Genomic DNA, 27,367 nt, shown 5'->3' with positions numbered 1-27,367 from the left:
GAATAAACATTTTTGTTTTGAGGTGGGAAAGAAGCTACAGGGCAGACGAGCCCACGCAGAGGGCTAATTATGTCCTCCCAGGGGAAGGCTCTCGCTGGAGCCGGAGGGACCGACGGCTGAAAGCAGCTGCCCGTTCCTGCACTCGCGTCCGCCCCCGACTGCCGTTCCTTCTCGGGCGGCGCGCTGCCAGCGGCCTCGCTGCGGTGGCGGGGCTGGGCTCCCTCCCCGCCAGCCCGCGCACCCACCCGGGCCCGCCGTCCGCCCCCCGAGGCGCCCCGCCGGCGGCAGTGAACGCCGAGGACCGAGGCACCTCCGGTCTCATTCTTTACTGCGGTAAAAATGGCAGCTCGGCCCACCGGCCCGAGAGCCGGGGGCTGCCCAGACGCCCGCCTGAAGCCCCGGCGTGAGCGAAGACCAACCGCTCGCCCCGCCCTCCCGGGGCCAGGAGCCCGGCCCCGCGCGCCCTGATTGGCTGGCGGTGATGTAATCGTGCGAACATACGGGTATTCATTGCCGCCCGCCGCGGAACACGGCGGAGGCCGCGCACTTTTCCCCCTCCCTCCACGCCCGCCCGGCGACCAATCGCCGGGCGGAGTGGAGCGGCGCGCGGGCCGGGGCGCGCTCTGCCGCTCCGCCAGCTCCGCTTTATTGGCAAGGGCAACGGCCAATCAGGACAAGGCACCCACCGGCCGATTCCCGCCCACTTCGCGCAGCGTCGGCCGCGGCGAGAGAGGCTGCGGGACTGGCGACGCTGAGAGCCAATGGCCTGCGGGCAAAGCGCGCCGTGAGGGAAAGGATGTTGCGCGGGGAGGGAGGCTGGGAAGGGCAAGGACGCTCGCTGACAGCCGCTTCCGTCAGTCCTGCCCAGCCTACGAGACCGGATTAAAAAAAGTGCGGAGAAGGACAGGAGTCCGTGCGCTGGCCTCTTGAGTGACAAGAACAGCAGCCAATAGTAACCAAAGCAGAGGGAGCTGTCCAATCGGGAAAAAGCTTTTAGGCGGGGCAGGCGGGTGAGCGGCCAACAGATCGACCAATGACACTGAGATAGGGTAGAACTGGCGGGGAGGGCAACCAATGGCCACCGGGAGGAGGCGGGACGAGATGAGTGACGGCAGCGGCAGCCAGTAGGCTGGGAGACACGGGACGGCCCGGCTGGGAAGGGCGGCGGGGGCGGGGCCGGGGTTGGTGTCCCGCCCGCCCTTCCCGGAGCGCTCTGACGTGGGCGGTGGGAGGGCGGGCCTAGCGGTGGCCTTTGGGACAGGGGCTCCCAACATGTCCGCGCTGCTGGTGGCGCTGGGAGTGCGCGAGCAGGCGGCGACTGCGGTCGGCGGCGGCCAGCGCGGGGCGGCCCGCGCCTGAGGCCGAGCCAGGCCCCCCTCCCCCCCACACAACCGGGCTGGGCCCTGCCGGGCCGCCTGGGGCCCAGACGCCGGGGGACACCGGTGCTCGACCGCCGGCAGGTAGAGAGGTCAGGGCCGGCCGCGGGGCACGGGCGAGCGGGTCGCGTCCGCGCCGGGCCCGGCCGAGGCGGGCGGAGAGGGACGAGGGGCCGAGAGGCCGAGCCGGGCCCGGCTCGGCTGTGCGTGTTACCGAGCGGCAGGGCCTGCGCGCGTGCCGCGGGACGCAGCGGCGGCCTGCTCCGTGGGGCCGGAGGGGCGGCGGGCACGGCCTGCTGCGTGTGCGTCCCCGGGGAGCGGGCAGGCGCTGCGCAGGCCCGGCCTCCGCCTCTTCCCGCCGGGGCAGAAAAGAGGGCCGGGGGTCGCGCTGACACGGCCTGCCGGCGGGGGAGCCGGGGCTGCTGGGGAAGGCGCACGGGGGAGGGACGGTGAGGAAGCGGTGGGGAAGCCAGCCCCTTCGGTGTAGCCGGGGATGGGGGCTGGCGGGCCCGCCCTCTCTGTGCGCCGCGGTGGGGCGGGCCGGGGCGGCGGCGGCGGGAGGGGGGGGGCTGACAGCCCCCTGCGGAGTGGGGGAGCCGGCGGGCCAGGCTCCGTGTGGGTAGCGCTGCGTGCGGGGCGAGGAAGGGGCCGAAGGAAGCCGGCGTGCCGGTAGCTGCGTGTGGAGCGGGGTTAGGGGGCGGCCGGCGGGCCAGGGCTGTGCACGTGCATTGGCTGGAGCCGGGGGAGTGGCGGGCCGGGGGCCGGCGGGGCCCGGTGTTTACCGACGGGGTGGGGTGGTGGGAGGTGGCGAGCTGCGGGTAAGGCCCTGGTGTCGGAGGGAGAGGCTGTCCTTAGGCCTGGGTGCCTGTGACGAGCTGGTGGTGTGCGGAGGGGATGAAGTCACGGGCAGATGGGCAGTGCCTGGGCGCCTGGAGCGTAGAAGGGGAAAGAAGTTGAAGGCAGCTCTGTCTTGTAGTTGGGAGCTTGCTGGCTCTTCGAACCCAGTGGATATAAACGTGGATATATTTTTACTATAATTTGTACCTAGTCGAAAGGAGGGAGTCATTTTGATGGACCGGAGGCAGCTGGAAAAATCTGCATGTGTGTTGTTTTGTGTGCTGTGGTAGGTTGAGGGATATGTTTATACCGTGGGGATGCAGATGGTGGGTGAAACCACATGTATTTAGGAATAGTGGTGTATGAGGGCATATGAATTTAGGAGTGATAGGTGAACAACCTTGTGTGCGTTGTGAGAAGTAAGGTGATAAATTGGCTGGCCTGTAAGTGTTGTGGAGGAGGGAGGCTTTGGGTGGTAAGCCTACGTACAACTTACAGGCACAGTGGTAACAGGTTGCTGCAAGGTTCTGAACTTAGTTTGGTGGCCAGTGTGGTTAGACATAATGTGCAAGACTTTCGTGTGTAATATGAGATGGTACGTGGACAGAAAGGCATGCATGTTCTTACCGCGTGTAAGTTGGTTTATCTCGTGCTCATGCTGAGAGTTGAGATAGATGCGCGTCTGTCATGAGCTGTGCAAACCCTGTTCCTTATATGTTGAGACAGGCTAGGACAGGGAGCGTGGTCTGTGTCCTGGGAACACCAGAGGAGCTGTGGATTGTTGTCTCACATGTGATGAAATTGAAAAGCTGGATATTTCTTGTTTCAGCCATGGGATACAAATTGGAAAACATGTAGCAAATGCCACGTGTTGGCATCATGATAGTGCTGTTTGGAGAAAAGTCTGTGCATGTCCTGGGGAGTTGTAGTACTGTAGGTATCTATATTTGTGACCGGTGTCACACAGTGTTAATTTCTGTCTGTAAGGGCATTGATACACTATTCTTGCAGGTAAATTTCCAGGGTTTACCATGAATTATATGCAAGTGAGGGATTTTGAGTGGATATTTAGAAATAGAAATGAATGGTGGAGTCTTTGAAAGGTTCGTGTACATTTGAACAGGAGGGTAGGATGAATTTGTGGGCATTATGCATATACAGGGTGAAGATTATGTCAAGCTATGTATACGTTGTGTATCAGGGGAATGGTATTTGTGCAAAAGGGAAACTGGAGTTTTCATATTGCTGAGTTAGTGGGAACTCTAGTCTGTGTATGGAGAGGGGAGGCAGGCATTTTTGGCTGAGGCTGTGAAAAATTTAAATGATGTGGGGGAGGGATGATGAACTGTGTCTGGGGTCCCAGGTGTGTCCTGAGCAGGTGGGAGGCTGTGGGAATTCTTTGTTCCCCTTGGTATGGAGAAGAGTATGTTATAGTTGTGACAACCAGTGGAAACTGAAATAGTGAATGAAGATGAGGCAGCTTGTGACTGTTACGAATGTTATCAGATTAAAGGAGGCTACAGAATAGTCAAGGGGTTTCTGTTAAAGGTGCTTTTTGTTTATTTTGTTCTATTTGTTCCACTGGGTAAATTGTCCGCTAACTTTAAGGGTAAACTTTTACTGAAACTAGCACTCATAATGGTGTTGACAGGTCAGCAGCTAACTAAAAGCACTTACTGTGATGTAGACAAGCCTCATGTACGTGTGGGCTCAGAGGCTCAAATATATCTGTTATTTTTATTTATTATGTGTGTTATGTATACTTTAACACTTGAACTGAGTGCATGTGTCCAGAAGGTATGAATTCTTTTGTACTGGACATAAGCTTGTGTTTAAAAGAGGGTTAGTGCGTAAACATTTGACGGCCCAAGATCTGTGAAAAGTCGATCTGTTTCGTATTGAAAACTGTTTGGCTCAGGTAGAAATGAGGAAAAATTGCACTTGCGTGTCCCATATTCTGTGGGTTTGTGGTAGCATGTACTGTTTGTTTACACAGCCCCTCATCTCTTATTCTGCCCAGGTGTTTAGAAGAGGTTGTTATATAGGGTATGTGGTTTAATTAAGGCATATAACATCAAGATGAAGGAAACAGAATTAATGTAGTGTGAAGAAGGCAGTATAGAGAGTGCATAGAACCTATTTTTCTTTTATTGCGGTAACTGTGAGATGGTCAGTTAGTGGGGTAGGGAACTAGAGAAAGAAAAGAGTGGTCTCGTAGCAGTTATCCTGGATAATCCAATTCCCTTCTTTTCTGTGAAGTTGAATTATCATTGTTCACTTAGACTCTTCCAGTGGTGATCACTAATGTGTGCTTCTGACCTACTAAACTTGAGACTCTGTCTTGCAGAAATATAAACCCATCACAAGTGAAATTAAAGCTTGTGAAATCTGTGTGTTGAACATAGTCTTCTGTAGTGCTCAGTGTCAAGAGCTACTGTTCTCAGAGTGAGTGAATTGAGAGTCGTGAGTATTTCTTACATTCATGTGTTGCCTCCATTTTGCAAAAAGGCAAAGACAGTAAAAATCCGCTCAATGTTGGATGTGAAAAATCTGTGTCTGTGAAGTATTTGTATTGTAATAATGAATATTACTCTTTGGAGCAGGGTTTTAGACTGTAGCAAGGGATGGGATTGTACGTAAAATGATGTTCAGAGAGTACTGTTCGTCTTGAATGAAGCAACCTGCAGCATGCCTAGCTAAATGCTGCCATAACGTTCCCAGGGTGGGGGGTGTGTGTGGCTTTTTTATTGGTGTGGGTTTTATTGGTTTTGTTTGTTGGATTTTTATTTTTTTAAAAAACACCTCTGAAAATTGAAATTGACCATTTAGTTGTGTCTTAGATCATCATTCCAGTAGGAATGCTTACATCTGCTACATAGGTGTGTATATATACTGCTATAGCTTAGTAAGTGGTAAATTGCTGTTCTTTTCCTGTCGGTGCTGGGAGATAGCTGGCTAACCATTGGTTTTTGCAAGCACAGTCTCTTCCAAGTGAATGGGAAGGCCTTAGTGAAAGAATCCATGTATGAATTGTGAATAGTGATTACTGTAACAGGTCATGCACATCTCTGTGTCCGTAGTTGTGTTTTTTTTCTCTCTAATATAGATTCTTTCTGCCTACCACCTTAATTGTATAGAGTATGCTCTGTTTTGTTGTTTTGTGTTTTTCTTAAATTCTTGCTGCCTTGTCCCAACAAGTTTTCTCATCTCTCTGAATTCAGTGCTGCACTAGTGTTTCTCTTCACTTCTCTGTGAAAATGAAGAAGCATCCTTCAGATCGTGGGCCTTTTAGCAACCTAAGTGATTTGATCTGAATATTGGTCTCCTCAGTAAATTGGAGGAGAGCAATGGTGATTTCTTCAGAAAATTGTTAAAGTAAAAATTTTTGTGATCTTGGCTCCTTCCCTGTTTGTCACTCTCTTCATTCTGTGCTTCATTTTTTTACGCTTGGTCATATTCAAGATTTGGCTTATAGATGTACAGGGTGTGAACTGTGGCTTCTTGCTTCTCACTGTCTTTTAGCAGTGTGAATGCAGGATAAATGTTTTATGAAACTTCGAGAAGTCTGGTTTAGCCCTGGTCTTCACCCTATCCAGTATGCATGTAATTTTCAGGGAATTTAATTTCAAAATCTGGACAAGTCATTGCAGGTTCTTAACTTTAAAAAAAAAAAAGGCAAGCCACCCAAATTCAAATAACGTTGGACTATAAAAGCCCAGAAAAGAGAAACTGTTTGCCTGGACAATGAAAGATGTGTACTTGATGTGAGAACAAGGATGCCGAGTTTCCAGAAAGATCATCAAGCCTATTTTTCTTTAATGTACAGCCTTACAAACTCCTCAGCTGTTTAACTGACATCTTTGAGGCTTGCGCAGTTATCTAACATGGAAGACTTCAGTCAAACTCCTTACAGTTTGGCAAATAAATCTTAGATAGGTTTATATCAGTATGATGTGCTAAAGCCAAATAAAAATTCTGAAGAATTAATGAATGTCACTTCAAAAGAAAACTGGTCTGAAAAGCTTTGCACAGGATGGTAAGAGATAACTGAGCTGCTGTAGCTCATCTGAGTTTGAGATGAGCAGTTCAGCTCATCTCAACTTCTTGAGACATTGCTGGCATGATGAAACATAAGGGTTGCCAATGAGTGCAGGTTAAATGAGTCTTCTGGCTCTTAGAAAAACTTAAATTGGGAGAGAAGGCACAAAGATGTTTTAAAGTGGAAAATGACAGAAGGGAGAGCCCCATATCTCAGTGGACAACAGCCTTTCTTATAATTTCAAAGGAAATTCTTCGGGCCCAGGTATTGTTCTGCTAAGTCAACCACAACTCTTTCCCCGACCCCCCCACCCCCCCCACCCCGTGCACCAATAGTTTCTCATTGATATTACTTCAACGCATCATTTTATGATGTTACTACATTACTATCTCATGGCGTATATTCTCTGCATCTTTGGTGGGAAATAACCTTTTCATTGAGTTTTCTTTTGAATAAATAGTACAACTAGTTGCTTAAGTCTGTTTTCACAAGAGTTAACAGGAGTTCAGCTTGGAAAAACAGCCAGTTTGCTTAAGGATGTTTCAAGTGAGACTGGAGAGCTTAAGATGGCTCTTTAGTGTGTATGATAATGACAAGTCAACGACCACAAACTTTCAGTTTAGTCACAAAGGAAAGCTTCCAGTCTTTCTTTGCAGTTTTCAGGGGATTAGCATGTTAACAGAAAATGTCGTTTTAAATAATCCTATTCTGTGTCTGTACCCCAGTGCAGGAAGTTGACCTTTACTGAATGTAGAGCAAACGTGACTCTGTGTTGTTAGTATATGAATTAATTGTTTTTGTCAAGGAGATAATGAAGTAAGGTGATGATGATTTGTTGAGTAGAGGAAGCAACGCTTTATTGTAATTTATTCATACCATACTGCCTTGGCCTGTTTCCACCAGCTCATCTGTCCTGCTAAAGCCAGATATTATTTGTTCAAAACTCATGATCTTGTATTTAAAATTTTGTATAGCAAAAGAAAAATTGGTGAGTGGAGAGAACAAATCTCAAATGATAGAACAATTTGTAAAGAACTGGTATTTTGATTCAAGTGGAAAACTGAAACAATGAATATTATGTTGGTCAGCTTATTCAAAAACAAAAAAACCTCTGATCTGGGCAGCTTTGGTTAAGCCCATGTGCAAGTAATATAAAGCATTATCGAGCACATGCTGCTCTTCCTTTCCTATCAGCAGCTACAGTGGAGCTATTGATGTGGGTTATTCGTTTGTGTTTTCAGTGTTATTTAAAAAGTTTTATAAAACAGTAGATGTAGGTGATGCATGAAGTGTGTAGATGTTGAATTTTTGTAACTTTATCCAGAGAACTTTCCTAGATGTATCGCACTAGCTTTTGATACTCCTAACTGGAAGGAGTGGAAGCAGAAGTGGATGAGTGGTGAGACACTGCTGCTACAGTTAATCTAGAAAAAAGAATGCTCAAATTCACAGTGCAGCCCTCCTTTTTAGGGCTGATGATGTATGTGTTGGCAGCTTAAATCTGTGGGTTTGGTTACTGCTGCTTGAGACTCTCTTAAATGAATGGACAGAATCTGCCACATTGATTACGTTTACATTAGCAAGCAGTATGCTGCTATTGAGCAAGATTGCAGAGTGAAGCAATAAGTCAGGCAGACCCAGCGTCCCTAGTGTATGTACTTCATGGGGCTTTATTTTACATTAGTTGTAGTCTGGTTTTGTGGACTGAGTACACTCAGTAACGTTACTGGGTATCAGATGTTTTCCTGGAGTTTTGGTTTAGGTTAATCTGAGATGTCCATGTGTTCAGAAACTTCTCTGAAATGTGAACCAAAGCACAAAGTGGGGTGACTCAGATTTACTATAAGAGTGTGCCCTTGATCCAAACTGAAGTGCTAGCGTAGATGTACTGGCTGGGTCTGTGAAAGGCACCTTGGGAGCATTGCAGAGGGTGTTAAGCTGTGTAGGGGGCTGGATTCTGCCTTCTGCCTCCGAAGTGCTGTTACCAGGACTGCAGAAATTGTCCTGCTGCTCTCTGAGTAAGGATTGTTTGTTTATTTTGACTGGTAACTGAATCTCTGTTCCCAAAATACTGTCCCGAGTTTTGAAATGGTGTGTGAAAATGACTGGTGTTAAAACTACAATAAATTCTGGAAAGTAGTTCTTTCATGGTTTTACTTCAGTTAATCAAGAATGAAAGTAGCTGTGTGAGCAACAGGTTATGAAGCCTAACTTCCTGTGGCTTTGTGTCTTGTGGTTGGGTTTTTCTGGGTGCACTGTATTGTGAGCTCTGAAACTATTTTCATGTGTTTGGGGCACTATCTGTCCCATGTCCTGTATGGGAACCTGTTGTTGGTAACATAGCTGAGCTCCTGCTGCACTTGTCCTCATGGGGCACTAGTTTGGATGCCTCTCCTGGATTTGACGGTTTATTCCACAAAACTCATAGTGCCTGATTATTTCTGAAATATTTACCTTTGTGTTAACTTCTGAATTGCGGCCAGTTTCAAAAAAAAATTGAGGGGGAAGGGGGCACACAACACACATTGTAGCTTGGCTTCCTTAGGTTGTATTTTATTTGTTTTCCACTAATGGTATCTCTTGTTTTACTGCCTTTTTATATTTACCGCTATTTTAAATTTCTTCCAGAAGCATCAAAAGTATTTCCCCCCCTAACATTTCAAGTAACTTATCTAGAAGTAAGAAATGATGTTCCTAATGGCAACTTCTTAATGAATGCTGAAAATCTCTTCTCCACAGGATAGGTAAAATTTTTGATAGTATCCAACGTGCTTATTAAACAACCTCCAAATAAATATAGACAAGCGTAAAGTTGCCTTTAATGTGTATTGTAGCCTTTTGTAATACGCACTGATGCCATGTTTGGTAGCTTTGGACCATGACTCTAGGCGAGAAGTGAATGAAGGTTTTGAAAATGAATGATGTATTGAAGCGTCTGAAGTACAAGTAGATTAGATTTTGAGGGTGGTGGATTAGGAATTGGAGGGGGCAGGGACTTCTGTTTGATCACCCTTGTGACCTTGAAAAGCTGCTGGAACTCTAATGTGCTTTGAAACTTTTAAGATGATAAGTACTGTACTGGAGCTTTGTGTTACTGCAGGCTGAGTTCTGAAAGTTCTGTCTTCTGTGTATAAAGCTAAAGAAATTGTTCCTTTTACTTCTATTTTAAATGGGCCTATACTCAAAGCACTGACTTCAGAGAGCTTTTGTAAAGGTATGAAAGGTGTATCTAGCACAGATGTTACTCAGTTTCCTTTCCTCTCAGTGTCCTTTCTGCTCCTGCTCTCCATTTTTCTGGTATAGTAATAAAATACTTGTTTTATTTGTTCTAATTCCCAACAGGAAAATCTCATACTGGTTTCTACTGGCTAACACTAAATTCGATTCTCTGTGGGCCAATTGAGGAAAAGTTGTTTGTAGCTGATTTTTCAAGAGAAGGGTCCTCTTCGTTAGTGTACGTGTTCAAGACAAGAATGAAGTGTTTATCTTATTTCAGCTATTGTAAAACTTGAATCCAGACCTAACAGAGGTAGTTCCATCGGCTCCCCTAGGTAACGGTAAGTCTTACATCTTAGAAGGCCAAGAAGCTCCGTCTGTCTCAACAGAGCGCCAGTGCACAGCACAGGCTGTCAAGACTCACGAATGTCTCGCTTTGGGTGTCATCAGTAAGAACTGAAGTGACGCCTCTAAAGAGGTTATTAACAATGTCTGATTACAGGTGGGATTTGCAGGTATCTCTAGTGACTGTTATTCAGTAATTGTGAGACTGCGACCTATAGGTGTATAAAACTGACTCCTCAGATGTGATGTTTATCCATTTGCTAGATGATTGTGTTTTCTGCGTCTTTACCACTTTTCCAGGACATGTATTACAGCAGGGATTTTTTTTGTTTCACTTTTCCTTTTCTCTGAGATGGTGTCTTTTTTTTAAGGTCCTTTTATGGAATACAAGTGTGAAAAATACTATTGTACTACTACTAATAATACTAAAATATCCAATACTTGGTCTGGATATTTGTTATTTCCTGCTTTTTGCCTTACTGATTGCTTGAGCTGGTGAATGCATTTATTGGAATCATCCAAAGTCTGGGTTGTGGCTGATCGTATTTCTGAGGAGCACTTTTTTCTAAACTTGTAGAAGGTTGTGCATAAGTCTTCAAATAGAAGGGATTTTATACATAAGCGAAATGAAAACAATCTTGTGAAAACAATAGCTAGAGGTAATACTGGGAGCAAGGGGCTCTGTGAAACTTGTTCTGTAAATCCTCCATAAGTGCACCACAATCCAGCTGCTTTAGAAGATAACCTAGAAGTTCATTGGCATTCAGTCATTTAAAAAATGCTTTAATAATAGAAATTGCTTGTTTTGTGGGAAGTTTTCCAACCAACCTTCCTCTAGATTCTGTGCATCTCTTAAAATGTAAAGAAACTGGAAGCAGCTTAAGGTGACTCTGTCTTTTAATAGTCATTTGTGGGATCAAGGAAAAGACAAGTATACCACCTTTGTGGCCGAATACATTGGAAAGAGAATGTTTCATAATATTTACTAGAGTCAAATAGCTGTGCAGCCTCCTCTGCAGGCAGGCCTTGAGAGCTCATCTGCTTTTTGTAAATGGCAAAAGCTGTAGTTTAACATTTTCCTATGTTTTGAAATTGAAATAATAGTTAGGCTTATGTGTAATGTGGAAGAAAAGTATTATTAGGACTCTGCCATAGTGACATTGGTGTTTCGTATCTTACTTTTATGTCATAGTAAACAATAGAATTTATTTCACTTCTGTTTCCCCTTAGGTTTGCCTTACGCTAAGCCATGTCTATGCTTCGGTATGTTTTATTACTATATTTGAATGCATGGAGGTTAAGAGCTGTTGAAGGTCAATATCTAGCTTGTAACATTAAATCCAATAGAGTGACTTCTCACTTTCTTCACTAGAATGAGACTAACACCAGCAATTCTAGGCCAGATAAGAACTTTTCTAAAATATTTAATGAATTCAAATAGTAGCTGCTGTTAACTATAACAGCTTACTATGTGGTTTTGACTGTTGTTCACGTATTGTTTTAATTTAAAGAAAAAAAGAATACTGTCAACTAGAATATCTGACATTTGAAGGGAAGGGGATAAGGTTACAAACTCTCAAAACAATTTCTGATTATTTTTTTTTCTAATGTGAAGTGAAATGGGACTTGACTTACGGAGTCAGAGGGGAAGAAACAAAATTCCAGTGTAGTTCAGGATTCTTGAAATGAGCTTGTGCACTGCTGTTGCCAATGGCAGGGAATAAAGTTTAACATGGTCAGAAAAATGTCACTGAGGAAAGTACTCTGAAATTGTATTTTTTTCACCCTTTATTAATTTAGATTTGGAAAATATTTTCCTTGAAAAATATTGTATATTCTCAGGTATATTTAATGACCATGTTACTTTCAGTCTAAAGTTTTCCATATTTCTGAATCTGTACAGAGGGAAAGTAGGGCTCCATGTGGGAAAAGTACTGTACTTGAAGTGATCTTTTTTCACGGTTGTTTTGTTCTGTTCAGTGTTACCAAATTCAATTGTGTTTTGTATAAACAAAAACTTGGGGTAGCAATTCCCTAACTGAAGTAACTCATTTTTTTTAAAAAGTGTCTTAAGGTATGTCCAGACTGGAAACGTAGTTGTTAGCAGTTTCACAAAGAATATGAAGCTAATGTGGGAAAACTAAATACGTCTCTCCAGATTGTCCCTTTCTCCAGAGGTCTAGTTTGTTCGTTTATTGAAGCATGGATTAAAACAGCAGCTCTTGCATACAAAACAGACATGACAGCTTAGATCTGTCATGAATTATCAGATTTGTTCTTGAAGCCTTTCTAAACTAAGTAATAGTCCTAGAACACTGTATTGGAATCTCCATCATCCTTTTCTGCTATTTATCTTCTTTTTAGTAATCATCTTAAGCTATCACTAGTACAAAAAGAATCAGTGAATCTGGACTACCTGTGAGCAAACTTACTTCTGCACAGTTTATTTTGTTCCAATTTCAGAACTGTTGATTCTTTCCACTTGGTGTTTATCCTCTCCTTTCCTGGGTCAAAGTCTGATATGATACTGTTACTGCAGGAGAGAAACTGAAATAAGGAGGAATTTTTCCAGGAGAGGAAAGGAAAAGTAGTGTTCTTAGTGAGGAAGAAAACAATGTTTTCTAAAGAATTGAAGTCTTAGATTCACTGAGAACTTAAGCTAATCTAGAGAATACTTGAGTAGGCAGATCACACTATTCATCGACTAGTATTCTTCATTATTCTCAGTGTTCTGTTTTCTGTTCATTTGTCTGTTCATCATGTGAAAGATTTTTATTAGCAATCTTTTATTACCTAGTTTGGCTGTCTGCCACTAGCCTACTGGAATTATTTGCCTTTCAGTAGTATCATGACTCTGATACTGGCATGGGTGAAAAACCAACTGACCACTAACATCTGTATTGCTGGGTGAGATGAGGAGGAGCTTCTTTATGTTAATCTTCATTCTCTCCTTATTTTTGTTGAAGATCTTTGAGCTCATTTTCTCCTGTTGTGTCCCTTCTTGAGAAGGCAGGGGGGTGGGGTGGGAGAAGCTTTAATCTAAAGTGCTTTTTTCTGAGCTATGTAAAAGTGTGGGTTTTTTTTTCCACCCTGAACCATGTAGAATGTCCTGCAGATAGAGGAGAACTTAAGAATAGATCATGCCATGCATTATTATGGATTTAAGGTGTCCTGGAATTGGTAGACTTGCTTCACTGTTGCTGAAGAAGATTCCTAGAAGGTCTTTGGGTGACTGAAAGGATATACTTGGACTAAACTGCCATGTTCAGAGAAGGAAAGGAAAATTAGAGTGGGCAGATGTGACCCAGAAATTTTTTTCTATTAAGAGGGAAAAAGCAATGAAGCTTGTTTGGTTCAACTGCCAAAGGGTAGTACTTTCAAAACCCTAGAGACAGGACAAAGGTAAATCCAGCACAGTTAAACAAGTGGCTAGCATGTAATTCAGGTGAAGCAGTTTTTAGTTTTGAGTTTCTTCTATGTTGGTTTCTAGTCATTAAATCTCATGCTATGTCAAGTGAGAGTGCTGGGCACTAGATGCATCTGCTTCCTTTGTGAGCCAGGCACTGTTGTTATTTCTTTGCAGCCATTTAAAAACAATGGATGTAACATCTTGGAAGCTGGCTTGCTTAATGTACACAATATAGCTTTCTTTTTGACTCTTCATTATGGGGAGTTCATTCCCTCTACCCAAACAGCTTTCTGCTACATGCTGATTAGTTGGTGAGCATCTGGTATTCCTCTTTTTAGTTAAAGGTCCTTAGAATCGTTTGTTTTTTCACCACTTTTCAATGTTGATACAGTACAGAAAAGAAAGTTCTTGTTAGGCCTTTGCATGCACCAGGTGTTTGCTTCTGGAACCCACTCACAATCCTGACTATTTCTTTAAGGAAGAGGTTCTTGTGTAATTCCCTAAGAACGTTAGTGCTGCTGTATTTCTGCAGTCTTGTGCCTCTGACCGTGTGCTCCTCTTCCTCCTCGTGCTGATACCAGGCTGTATTTCATCTCACAGTGAGAGTTACATGATGTATGTGCATTGGGGATCTATTGCTGAGGTTAGTTTTCTTTTAGCTTCTTGAATCAGCTTGCTACAGGAGGATATGACAGCAACTGCTGATGTGTGAGTTGGAGTAGAAAGTACACATGGCAGGAGGTAGGCTTACAGCAGTTACTAGTTTAGCTTAGCCTCACTTCTTGTAAGAGTGCTTCTGAGATCATAGAATCATAGAATGTTTTGGGTTGGAAGGGACTTTAAAAATCATGTAGTTCCACCCCGCTGCCATGAGCAGGGACACCTTCCTCTAGATCAGGTTGCTCAAAGCCTCATCCAACCTGGCCTGGAACGCTTCCAGGGATGGGGCATGTGTCAAAAGGAGGCTCTTTTAAGGTGTAGTTATTCACATTGGTTCATAACACTAATGGCTTGGATGCCTGATGACCTATCTTGCAAGTAGAAGTCTGAAGTGTACTTGGAATGTTACTGCTGATGAAGAGAAGACCATATTGGAAGTCACAAACTGATGATTGTAGCAATGTCATCAGCAATCCTATCGTAAAAAAATATGCAATTAAGTGCTGCCATTAAAACATCTATTATAACTAAACTAAAAATGCCTATATCTTCTTTTGGGTGTCCCCCAAATGCATAGCCTGCTGCACATGTTGATGACTCCCTTCACAGCAGTCATTGTGGTTTAATTATCAGCACTTGCTGACAAGAATATCTTTATTCTATAGGCGCATGAGAATACAGCAGAAACCAAAACTTCACATAGCAAAGATCATGGTAAGGAGTTTGCCAGAAAGTTCTTGAGTGACTCAAGCTGTTTTTCTGTGCTTTCTGTCACGTTTGCAAATTTCATGAGGTGGTAAGAGGGCTGCCTCTGCTCAGCTACTGTGGTATTGGCATTGTTCACTGCTTAATGTGGAGCTGCAGTATCTTATCTACTCCCTGCTTCAAGCTTAAGTTTTGGGGAACTGCAAAGGGACTGAAGTATTTTGGATGAAACATGAGTAATCTCATCACTGGTAGAGACTAGAATTTGTTGTTTTGTGGTTTGGTGTTTTTTTTTTTTTTTTTTTTTTGTCAGGCACTGACTTTTTTCTGTCCAGGAGTTCCTGAATTTGTTCAAGTTCAGGGATCAGAGTAAAGTGGATTTTCTTTCAATACAGTCTGGGGGAAAACCAAACTATCTGAAAAGTTGTGAGCAATCTGAATTTCAGAAATTATTTCTAATGTGCATAAGGAAACATGTTTAAGTATTCTAGGCCGTTTGCTATTCTTTTCCACACCTTTCTTATCCCTTTTTCTGCTACCAGTTTCTATAATAAATTTTAGGTAGAGTTATGAACACCAAGTTTTTCCTTTTATAACCTCTGCTGTGACTGTCATGTTGCCACATACCTTGAAAGTTAGCCAGAAACTCAATTGTTTGACTATGTTCACTTGTTGAGACCTGCTTATTTTTATGCACAAAGTTCTTATATTTAGGCTTTGGAACACTTGAATTCTGCAAATTGTTGAAGCTTAGAGATAGCAAGGATGCCTGAAGTAGTGAAGGGGAACTATGTTATATAACAAAGCCAGCTTTCTATTTCACTTGCTAAAAGCACTGAATACTGCTGTACTTGGATAGCACTATCAGGAAGTAGTTTATATCAACCTGTAGCAAAAATTTCCAGGCCCCTTGAAAAAGAAAGTGACTGGAAATAGTCAGCATGGCTCTACTAAGAGTCAGTCATGCTTGACCAACCTGATTGACTTCCGTCAAGTGACCAGGTCTTCGTCTGAGGGGAGAACAGTGGATGTTTTTTCACTTTGACCTTAGCAAGGCTTTTTAGTGTCCCACAGCATATTCCTATTTACGATTTGAATGGGAGGATGACTAGATGAGTGAAAACTGGTTGAAGAGTTGTCTCAAAGAGTGGCTGATGGTTCGTACTCTACCTGGAGAGCAGTTACAGCTGGAGCTCCTCAAGGGTCTGCTGTGACCTACTTTTTTTTTTGTCTTTATCAATGATCTGGAAGAAGAGGTGGAATGCACCTTCATCAGATATGTAGTAGACACAGAACTGCGTGTCTTAAAGGCAGGGTGGCCATCTTGAAGTACTTGGAAAGGCTAGTGGAATGGGCCCATAGGGATCTTACCAAGTTTAACAAGGGCGCGTGCCAAGTCCTGCTTCTAGGATCATTAACCCTCCTGCAGCGCTACAGACTGGTTGGGTTGTAGTTCTGCTGAGAAGGGCCTGTTTCTGGTGAACAGTAGGCTGAATACAAGTCAGCAGTTCACCCGTTAGTGATGAAAACAAACAGCTTTATTCCCCTTTAGTTTGTGTTTGTTCCAGGTGTTCCCAGACTGCAATACTGAATCCAGTTTTACTCCTGTTCTCCCTACCTCCAACAGGAACAATGTTGATAAACTTAGGGCAAGTCCACCAAGGTGGTCAGGGAGCTAGAGTGTGTGACCTGTGGGGGCATGCTGAGAGCATTTCGTGGTCTTTTTTATCCTGAGGAAGAGATGCTTAGGAGGGACACAGTAGCAACCATCTGGTATATGCAAGGATGGATACCAGGAAGATGGAGCCAGTCTCTTTACTGAGATGCACAGTGGGAAAACAAGAGACAGTGGTCATAAATTGAAATGCTGAAAAATTTTTGCTGTAAGGATGATTAAGAGGTTATAAGAGGTAACCTGTAAGCTTCTGTGGAGGCTTTCAAGACCTGAGTGGATAAAGCCTTAAGCAACTGAGTTCAACATTGACTGCACTTTGAGAAGAAGATTGAACTGGGTGACCTTGTAGGACCCCTCCACTCTGAATCGTTCTTTGAAGACTCACCTAGGGCAGGGACCTAAGTAGCAAGAATAATCAATACATTTTGTTTTATTTGGAAACTTTATTCTTTGTGCGAGTGGCATATATTTCTAGTTCTGCTAAATAAAATAGCTTGAACATAGTAATTTACTCTTGTTTACTACTTTTGATATTATGCATTAGTTACTTGAAATCTATTGAGTAAGCATTGAATAAGCAAGGTCCATACATTGAATAAGCTCATTTCATCTAAGAAAGGAAAAATACTCTGTGTTGAAAAAAGCTTTAGAACTGTATAGTCATCAGTATGACTTGCCTTCACCTGTTATTCTGAACCTTGTGGTAAAACAAAGCAATTTGTAGAGCATTTGTTGTTTGAGGTTACTGGGGGGAAGGAAAGATACTGGAAAAGGAAACTAAATCTCAGTTTCTCTAAGATGAATTCACTTCCCTCTTTGGCAAGATCTATGAAAAGAAGCTGTTATCCTGGATGCTACATGTAGACATCTCCGAAGTGGAGAAGGCTTTAGTCAGGTTCATGCTGCAGAAATTCTATACCGTTGTTATTTCGTTATGGTAGGTTTATCTGTGATAGATAGCTCTTCTCGTGTGTGTGCAAAAAGCAACTTTCTTTCTTATAATTTTGGTGAAAAGTCAGGCGTGTTTCTACTTTTGCTTTTAAAGAAATCTTTAATGGCTAGCAACAGGCTCCTTTGTCATGGTTTCTGTGCTTTAGAATAAGTTTGCATCTCACCTTTTAGTCTTTCTTTTCCTTCGATTCTAGGATCTGGCTATAGTCTTGTAAGTGATTGCATTAGTATGCCAGACTTTTCCATCCTCTCTCCACTTATGGATGTGCATGCGTGTTTATGCAGACTTGTTCTCTGTCGTGTGGTTGTACATTTTGTTGGTTTGGAAATGGATTTTCTTATGCCTCTGTGATGGTGGTACATGTTGATAGTGTGGGCTTATTTGGCAAGTTGTGGTCATTGAATGGTGTAACTTAGAGCAGTTCATACTGTCATCTCTAACAAGTGAAAGGCGTGGCATTCGTATGATCTTTGGCTGCATTACCTTAGACAAGTAGGAACTTATTGACTAACTTGGCTTCTTCCAGTGTTTTGTGTGTTTTATTAGTTCCAGTCTAGAAGTTGCTATTAAGCTGTTCTCAAGCTATAGATTTTATTGAATATTGTGTTGCATTAGGAGAGAAATTGGTCAATTCTTCCGTCTTACTACTTTCAGACTCACAGGCTCTTCTGCTTTATTCACCCCTAATATACAAGGAAGAGTCTCAAAAGTGAATCTTTATTGGAAGGACAAAGATCTGGAAGAAATTTGACTTTCATACTACGTTCAAGGTAAGACTTTCAAAATTGTCCATGGTCAGATGACAAAAAGCATGAACACTGAGGCTTGCAAAATGGTACTATTTCTGAGTTCTTGGCTTCTTGCATATTGTACTATTCCTACAGAATATTATGAATATTTATTAAGTATTAAATACTTATTCATAATTTTGTGGAAATATGATAATTATCAGAGGCGTATAAGCTAGCTGTGGCTGTGTTCCTTAACTAAAATAGTTAAGTAGGTTGCTGCCTGTAACTAATGTTTACTATGCAAAGCTGTCTTTTGGGTAGCATACGTGTTCCCACTTCTAGAACTGATACACTAAGTTGCATGATATGAAATGGAACGTCTTAGTAAATTGGCAGTGTCTTTAGTAGCTCTTTTTGGTTGCTTTAAGGTTCTGTGCTGAGCTTGTTGTAACTTCTGTGTGAACCCAATATTATAGCTCGAGTGACACTTCCAATCAGTTTCAAAATACCAGGAAATAATCCGGAGTCAGGGCAGGTTTGTTGCATTTTGGAAGGAATGGTAGAGGCATTTCTTTCAATAAAGCCACAGCTTCAAGCACCTATACAGCTGTCATTTGTCTGCAAGTTAGAGCACCGATTGCATGGTAGGGGCCGTTGGCATCGTTCAGCGGAGTGGTAGCATTGCCTTCAGCTTCCATGCACAGTTCAACAAAATGTTTGTTGTGTCGTTCCCACAGCACCCCCAGCGAAGAGTGGAGGATATAACAAGGACTAGGGGGATAAAGCCTGTAGCAGACAGTGAAATTCCCTCCAATGGGACCAGTCTTGGGGAGAATGTTGATGGATTGGCCTCTTGACTGGGCTAGCATCATGTTCATGGCACTCAAAGAGAGAAATTGAAAAAATGGTTCAGGAATGGAGAGACACATAGCTATCCCTTGCAATGATGGTAGTTTGTGTACGAAAGGGAATACAAGGCCTTGGTATCAAGCCATAGAACAGATGGTGGAGACATTCACATGGAGCCACTCAGAAGGATGTAGGAGATGTTTTGGGGTCTGGAAAGTACAAGTAGCACTTAATGTAAGCAGCTGATTGCCTAATGCTGGCTCTTCAATTTGGGGGGGTGGAGACCTACTGAAATTGGCACTCATTGTGCTGAATTCAGCACCTATTTGAGGGCTTATATCAGCAGTCTTCTATTCATGTACCTATTTCTGATCTGTGACTGTCTGGTTCTGTTTTTTATATAGTAGGTTTTACTGAATTATCTGTGTAATCCCCAAGCTGAATGTCTACTTTTCTTTTTAAACTGCTAAATTCATCACATTCTTTCAGTTGTCATTCTGCAAAAGCCTGAATACTTGAGTATTCCTTTGTGAGCCTTGATATTATTTTTTTTATGGATACCTAGTTTAATCCAGGCAGTTTGTTAAACCTAGTATAGAATACATGCAGGTTCAGCTTTACATGTAGTAAAATGATGCAACTGAGATGCGAGCTTTGGAAGATAGAAGTTGTTTTCAAATATCTTGGTGTGTGGCCTCTGTAAGTGGGATTGCAGAGAAGGGTGTCTGTCTCCTTGCTACAATTAATGTGTTCTTTTATGCATTTTTGTGCTAAGATGTTCCCATCACCATTCAGTCCAGCAAGGGCATGTCTTGCAGCCAACAGTGTACGGGAGCAGTAACCTTTGGTGGAGCTGGAGGTGGTGTCTTAATCTGTGTTATCCAAATTTGCCTGCAGCTGATGTCTGACCTGATGAATAGCATAAAATGAATGTTGAATTATTAACATGCTTGCTTCCTGGAATCCTTTTTGCTGTCAAGTCCATGTAGACCTATCATTACTGCATTGACTGCCTGTAATGCCCCGAAGCATCCTCTCTAATACTGATTTCTTGAAAACTGGCATGGTCATCTTGCATGTTAGTTTTAACATTCTTATTGATAAAATTGCCCTTTGAATTTTTGCAGGTATAGTTCGACATGTATTGTGATACTTGCATAGTGACAAAATTAAAACAGTTTTTACTCAATAGATGTATTTGAAACTTCAGCATTGAAATATATATTGGAAATCAAGAGAATTTAAACTGTATTGATTAAAAGTGAGTCGAACTGATTTATTGTGAAACTGAAGTTGCAGTACTAATTGGACAAAACTTTGAGTATTTAAGCTTGCAAGTTGCCAAATGGCTACTTCTTGCCAAGTACTCCTCTGTTTAGATGACAAGTGAAGCAGTTCAGATAGCCTCAATGCAGACACCTGAAAAAGATTCCATGTGTCCAGGCAACGATACTGGAGACTGCTGCCAGAAAAAAAGGTAATGGAAATTTGCTTCACTCTGCAGTTCCTAGAGATAGTAATTTTTTTTAATTAGATGTCGGACTTTTTCTTAAGAAGTTTCTCTAGCCTAATGGAAAAGTAGAGCATGCTACAAAAGTGTAGGGGGAAGTACTGTGTTCTCTGAAATAGTCTGAACAAGCCATCTGTGATCTGAAACCTGACTTTCTATAACATGCTATGGATTGAATAGTGCATATCATGTGGTTACAGGTGTATTGATCCTGTTACAGTATGGCAGTAATCATTACATGTCATGTAGGATTGGCTTTGTCTCTTAAGCATTTGTTTATAACTGCCTTAAAATGCTTTGAGAAATGCCTAATTTGAAATGAATTAGTTCAACTGAGTTAATTTAGGAAGATGATAAATGTGTTAGCAACAAGGGAGCGTACTTTCTAAGCACATAAACTCTCTTAAAAATTTGAGGATGTCTCTACATTTCTAAATGCTGTTTCTCTTCATAGTAATACAGTGCTGTTACTGAAGTAACTTTGCTACTAGGTAGAAAAAAAATCTTAAGAAGGAAGAGACTATAAAAAAAAAGATGTTCTAAAACTGTAATTGAGGTATAAAAATAACTACATATTTTAACAATTCCTATTTGGAGGCTTCAGTTCCTGTATTATTTAAATTAGTTCTTTTGGAAGATTGTGTGTGTGGGAGCTGTTAGTTGACATAACAGATGCTTCAATTATTTCTTTCCAAATTGTATGCTTTGCAGTAAACATTAAAGTGCCTATAGCACTATAGTAAGTGTTAATATTTGGCAGCTTGTAGTATTGATGTTCTTATGTTACTGATTTGAATGTACTGGTGGTTTTATTATGGTGTTGTATGACCTCTTTTGCTTTTAATTTAACTCCTTTTGTATATAAACCTAGCAAGTGTAACATGGCTAAAAAAGCCACAAATAGGTTCAAGTGATTAAGTAGTTTGGCAGAGAATTTATGCCTCCTGTAACTGTCTGCATAGGATCATCAGCAATGTCCAAGCTTTTTTTTGAGGTACTGTGATGGCTGTTTTAGTTCATTTGTATCTGAAGACTTACCTTTAGAAGATAAGGGAAGAGTAAGAACCTTATGTGCAATCTTGGAGACAGAGGAAGTCTTTCCCCTAATCATCAGTATCATAAATAAAGAAATAAAATAAAAAATACTCTTGCTATCCCTTATAAATTTGATACAACTTGATTTCTGTTATTGTCAAACATAACATTAGGAAATTGTTTCTGTTTTTTTTTTTTTTCTGTACCTAGTGCTAAGTGAAATACTGTTATTTTGATCTTTTTGCTTGTTTTTCCACTCCTCTTTGTGGAGTTTAATTTCCTCATGAATTTTGGATGTACTTGTCGTCCCGCTTAAGGTTATATGTTATAATACATGTAAGATGGGGAAAAATGTGATTCATGCATATATTATAATGGCTTAATTCCCCTGATGGACAAAATAGAGTGCTATTGTGCCTTTGAGAATCCTTTGTGGGATGTTTGCTCTCAAGCTACAGGTTCTGTACAGAAAGACATGTTGCAGAAACAGGATTTAAGCTTTTTTTATCAGAAGCAGCAGAAATATAAGGTGACAAGATCAAAAACTCTTTGTTGGCTTCAATGGTAGTAGCTAGACTTCATTCAAAAGCTGACTTGGTCTAAATGCATTGCTAGGCACTAGATAACTAAGGTGAGATTGCTCACCCAGATAAAAATAACTTTGCGGATCTCTAGCTGTTAACTGGCTTAAAAATCACTGAAGACTCTTCAGAGAAGAATTAGTCAAGATAACCTTCTGCAGAGAATCTGTTTTTCTCCTTTGTGAGCATTTCCCACAAAAGACTCACAATGATATTAGTCCTTTGAAAGCTATTTAACTTCCTGACTATATCATACAGCTGGAGCATCTTAGAACTTTAGAGCTCAGTCACCTTTGCTGTCTTAGCAATGAAAGTAGACAATTACATCAGGTTTCATACTACTTTATCCTGCGATGTTTTGAAGTCTGAAACAGTAGAGTTTCTGTTTTCCTAATGCACGTACTTGCTATGGAATTAACTGATCTGAAATCTGTTGCTTTCTCTGATTTTCCTGACAACTGCTCCTGTAAGAGTTCTTTATGGTCTCACAGTTAAAACATTTTCTTGAAAGGCTTAGCAAGAAAGGGCTAAGCCCTTTATACTGCATAATCAACAGTGAAAGTTTTTATTTGCAAGATTACTTCTGAATTTGAATAATGCCATAGTTTGCTAATGCCTTGCTCTTCTCCTGGGGAAAGGAATGACAAGCTCTGGATGCTCTTCAGTACTGCTATAGTAGCTAGAGTGGATGAGACAGTTCACACAGAGGTGAGATGTGGTTTAGGGACATGCTGTTTTGGCTCAGAGGACTTCTGAGTAGATGTGCCCTGTAATGTTATCAGATGACAGGTGTGGTGGATTCTTTCTCAGAGCATTTAACAAGTGCTCAGGCTGTGATTTTTTGGCTTGTTTTAAGCAGATGGATATTTATAAAATTGAAGTAATCCACATGGAGTGACTATTTTTTTTTTTAAACATTGATTTGAAGGCCAGATGTTCACAAAGGCAATAAATGGACAGATGGCTTCAAACTGACTCACTAGCTGTTGCCACCTAGGTATTCTAGCTAGTAAGATGATAATACATTTACCTCATGGGGAAACACCATAGGAATGTGCTCAAAAGATAGGCTCTTCAGTAACAGTAAACATGATCTTATGTTGCCTATACATGTCACTCTGGTGGGCCTGAGCTGGAGTTTTGAATCCTCATGAGGAAGATGGATGTTTGCAGGCTCTGCCCTTTGCGTTAAGAAAAAACGAAACACAAACCCATGCAGAATATGAACACACCTTCCTCAATCTGCAACTTCTGGATGGCTGTAGAAGGCATGATGTGTATCTAGCACTTTACTTACACTGAAGCTATAATGTAAGATGTGATAAAAGCCAGTTAGAGACTTGTGCAAGGTCTTCTCTAGAAAGTCTTAGCAGCTCCAATAAACACGTTCATTCAAAGTAGTAGTCCTCTGCTTACAATCCTTCTTTGAAGTTTTGAGATTTATTATTTTTGTGAAAGAAAACTGACATATAAATGCAATACATTTTAACTCTTGAAGATACTCGCTGCTCCTTAGTTTAGCTGAAGATCAGATAACTGAAAATGAAAGTGTTTGTACATGGATATTTTTACTGAAGCATGTTAGATGGTATTTCTCTTCAGTGTTCTTGAAACTGAATCATAGAATCATAGAATGTTTGGGTTGGAAGGGACCTCAAAGATCATCTAGTTCCAACCCCCCTGCCATGAGCAGGGACACCCTCCACTACACCAGGCTGCCCAAAGCCTCATCTAACCTGGCCTTGAACACTGCCAGGGATGGGGCATCCACAACTTCTCTGGGCAACTTGTTCCATCCAGTGCCTCACCACCCTCTGAGTGAAAAATTTCTTCCCTAGATCTAATCTAAATCTATCCTCTTTCAGTTTAAAGCCATTGCCCCTTGTCCTATCACTACATGCCCTTGTAAAAAGTCCCTCTCCAGCTTTCCTGTAGTCCCTTTCAGGTACTGGAATACTGCTGTATGACCACCTCGGAGTCTTGTCTTCTTTAGGCTGAACAGACCCAACTCTGTCAACTCTCCAGCATAACTGATTGAGAGATTATTCCGTATTTCTGTGCTTGAGTTATGCTAAGCATAACTCTTATTTGTTACAGGGGAACAGAGGAGTAAGTGCTTGCCACTGATGTCCCAGTAGGCACATGTAGATTGCATCCGTGCATTCTGAGTTGTAGTAAGGCTGGCTTTTGGTATTCCTTCATCTTCTGCTTGTATAATTCAACAGAGTTTGAGTTACTCATCATCTAGATATGAGCAGTGTCTGCTTCAGGCATTCACTTGTACCAGTGTAACTATGTCTATTGCTCAGCCATATAGTGTAGAAACAGGAACAAGCAGCTGAGAGCAAATATTGCTTAAGCTGCTACTTCTGCCAAGACTTCTGCATCACTGTAATACAAACTTACTGATCTAAAGCTTACCCAAATGAGAATTGCAGAGAACTTGGGAATTACAGAGGTGCCTTACGAATATGTATGAATGATAGGTCGGCCGGAAAAAAGTTCAGCATAGCTTTTGTAAGATGTATCAAAAGGCAGCTTTCTGATGCTGTAGCTTAAGTCTACCATTTGTGAGGTGATGTTTAAAAGTATGGACCTAATTGTAGTGTTAAGTATTATCAAGCTTTTAGTCAAGTGTAAAATACTAGTCTAATAGTGTGTTCCTATTGGAAATTCAGCCTTTAATAGTTCAAATTACTAACTGGCAATAAAAGTTTGAACTGCAAACTTCTAAGTGCTGAACTAAATATTTGCCAGAACCCCAAGTAAATTTTTTTCAAGGCATTTAGCTTTTTAAGAAGCCCTGAGTGTTACTTCTAAAATGTAGTGGAAAGATACAGTTGCACTTTTTACAAAACCTTGATATTAGACCAGCTGCTTCAAAAAGGATAAAGGACTTAAAATACTTCATAGAGTTTTTAGTTTCGAACTTCTGTTCATTCTCCTTGCTTTAACTGTTGTCATAATGAACATTTTAATGCAGCTTCCATGTTTGAAAATGGGAAGAAAACAATAAATCCCACACCCACAAAAACACAAATCAAGGCTTTGCCCAATCTTGATTGATAGACAATGTTTTCGGATAGAACCAAGAACCGCTTAGCAAAGGCAGAAGAGAATTCAGTATCCTTTTATTACAAAGGATGAACAACTTTCTCTTTAGGGTGAAAGTTGTATGTTGTCCCAAGTAATTACACAGAAATGAACTGGCTTAGTTTAGAATTTGTTATATATGTAGACTAAGGAAGAACTACTGCATGAACGTGCAGCGCAGTGGGTGGTATGTGCTCTCATGTTCCCGGAAAAATCAGGTAACGTAATGAATGCCTCTTTTAGGGAAGGGGTGTTGTCTTATGTTTACTGTATGTTGGGAACGTGTAATTGGGAGGTTGCAGTATACTAGCTAACTTGTGGTAAGCTTACATTATTGCTCTTTTCCTTCTCTGTCTTAGAAAAAATTTTGCAGAATTAAAAGATACTATCTGTTGCATGAACCAGTTTACAATTCTGTGGGATGATATCGGCAGTGGTGGTATTGTGTTGTCATAAGGTCAATTATGACACATTAGATTATAGCTCTTTCTCTTGATGTTCAGGGATTGGGTTGGTTTGTTTGTTTACTTGTTTAAAAGTAGCAATGATTTGGTTATCTGGAAAAGGTCAGAGTCATAGCTGGTTGTGGAGTAGAACAAAACCAGTGTTTTTTCTGGTGCTTCTCTGCCCAGAGTCTGGAAACTTGCAAAGGACTGGATGTTGTAGTGCGTTTTGCTGATTTTAAACATTAGGATTTAGCTTGAGGATCATTAGTGGTTTGCCACCAGGGTTATTAAGTATGTATTTAATTATCAGGAAGACCAGCATTTGATGTCTACAATTCTATAAAATAACTTGGTAGGGTTCTTCGCATTTCTCTAGACTGCGTAATTTTTTTTTCATGTCCTTAATTTTGAATATTGGGTGTAGTTCTTTAGCAGTAACTTACTTATGATGACTTTGGCTGCAGTCTTTCCCTTCTGAAGAATACACTGTAAACATGGTGAAATTCAAATTCTTTATTAGCCAAGGAATATTTAAGTTGTGGTCAATTAAAAACTATTCTAATGTAGGGTGTTGGTGTCTTAATAGCAAAAGTTATAAAAGTTACTGAACTAACTTAGTCTTACTCAAATATTGAGTGTTTACATACTCCAAAGATCTAAGGAGCCCAACTAAAATGCTTAATACATCTTGACGTTTTGTTAAGCCTTTAATAAGAAGCATTCAGCTTTGTTCTTGTGATGTAATTTATGATTAGCAATCTGGATAAGACCATTTCATTTGTGTATGTGAGCATTTTCTGCACAGAAATGATTGGGGACTGGGTATATTAGCTTGCTATCCCAAAGCTGTATCATGAATCTAAGTATCTTTTTATATGGCAAAAAAAAATGTGCAGCTTATTTGGAGAAGTAAGAGTCACTACTGTGCAGACCTAAGTAGAACCAGTGTCCCCTCTTTATGCAGTGTTCAGTGGTGGAGTATATATCTTAAGATGTTTTTATGTTCTGGCACACTGAATACTTTATTTCTCACTTCTGAGAATTAGTGTAGATAGAATTTGTGTAAATAGGAGCATATTCTGGGGTACAATGCACTTAGCCCAAAAGATCTCTCTTTGAATTTCCCCTACTCTAAGCAACCTGTCTCTGGCCTAAAGGTCACCCTTGTCTAATGAATGTTCTCACATCCTCGGTAGAGTAGAAGAATTTGGGAGGGGTCAAGCCTCTTGCTTCTGTGAAGAATGATGCTTGGCTTCTGGTCTGCTGTTGTGACTCAGTCACTTCTAAAGGCTACTGAAGTAGCATCAGAAGAACCAGGGCTCTTGAGCACTTCATCATGCAATCGCCCTATACCCTTATAGTTAAAGGGGATCTTCTGAAGATGGGACACAACACTTGGAGGGAGTTGTGTTCTGGTCACATGTTGCGTGTTCTTGCCGTAGTCGCTGGTGTATTTAAGAAGAGGGAATTAAGCTACTTTGTGCAGCTTGTGAATCTGCTGCTTGTGTGTTGTGTTTTTGTTTGGGTTTTGTTGTTGGTTTTGTGTTTTTTTTTTTTTTCTGAAGCTCTTGAATGTGGAAACAACTTGTTTTTAATGACAAACTTTTTAACTTTTGAGAGGGCTTTTGCCATTTAGTCCAATACAATGATTTAGAATACTTGCTATCTAGTTCTTTCAAAATACTTCTTCAGAGTTCATTAATGATTTAGTGGATGCTGCTCAAGGTGGAGTTTCCCAATACTCTGAGCAAACCTGAATCGGCAGCAGCTGCAGTTTCTGTGTTTCTGGCATTGACACTTGTCTGATCCTGCATTTCCTAAGCTGGTTTGGAGAGCTCAAGTGGCAGAAAATATTTGACTTTTTCTGGCTTAGTTTGATTCCTTGAACCATCCATCCTGTTGTGGTGC

At 41.6% G+C, this 27,367-nt stretch overlaps 1 protein-coding gene across 6 annotated transcripts in view; it reads left to right on the top strand.

Annotated features, from left to right (window-relative positions):
• The first annotated feature begins 1,420 nt into the window (after nucleotides 1-1,420).
• Nucleotides 1,421-27,367, top strand: part of PPM1B (protein phosphatase, Mg2+/Mn2+ dependent 1B) — a 62,490-nt gene continuing 36,543 nt past the window's right edge. For 2 of the 6 annotated variants that reach the window (XM_086631698.1, XM_086631692.1), the window contains exons 1-2: nucleotides 1,421-1,460; nucleotides 17,869-17,984. The gene's annotated coding sequence lies outside the window, so the exon portion shown is untranslated. Of the gene's footprint in view, nucleotides 1,469-17,868; nucleotides 17,985-20,181; nucleotides 20,272-27,367 lie in introns of those variants that run through there. The other 4 variants (XM_086631696.1, XM_086631693.1, XM_086631695.1 and 1 more) reach the window with 3 other exon arrangements.

Source organism: Tauraco erythrolophus, chromosome 2, assembly GCF_009769465.1.
Source record: "Tauraco erythrolophus isolate bTauEry1 chromosome 2, bTauEry1.pri, whole genome shotgun sequence".
Lineage (NCBI taxonomy): Eukaryota > Metazoa > Chordata > Aves > Musophagiformes > Musophagidae > Tauraco > Tauraco erythrolophus.
Note: the sequence above shows the minus strand (reverse complement) of the source record. Positions and strands in the feature narration are given on the sequence as shown.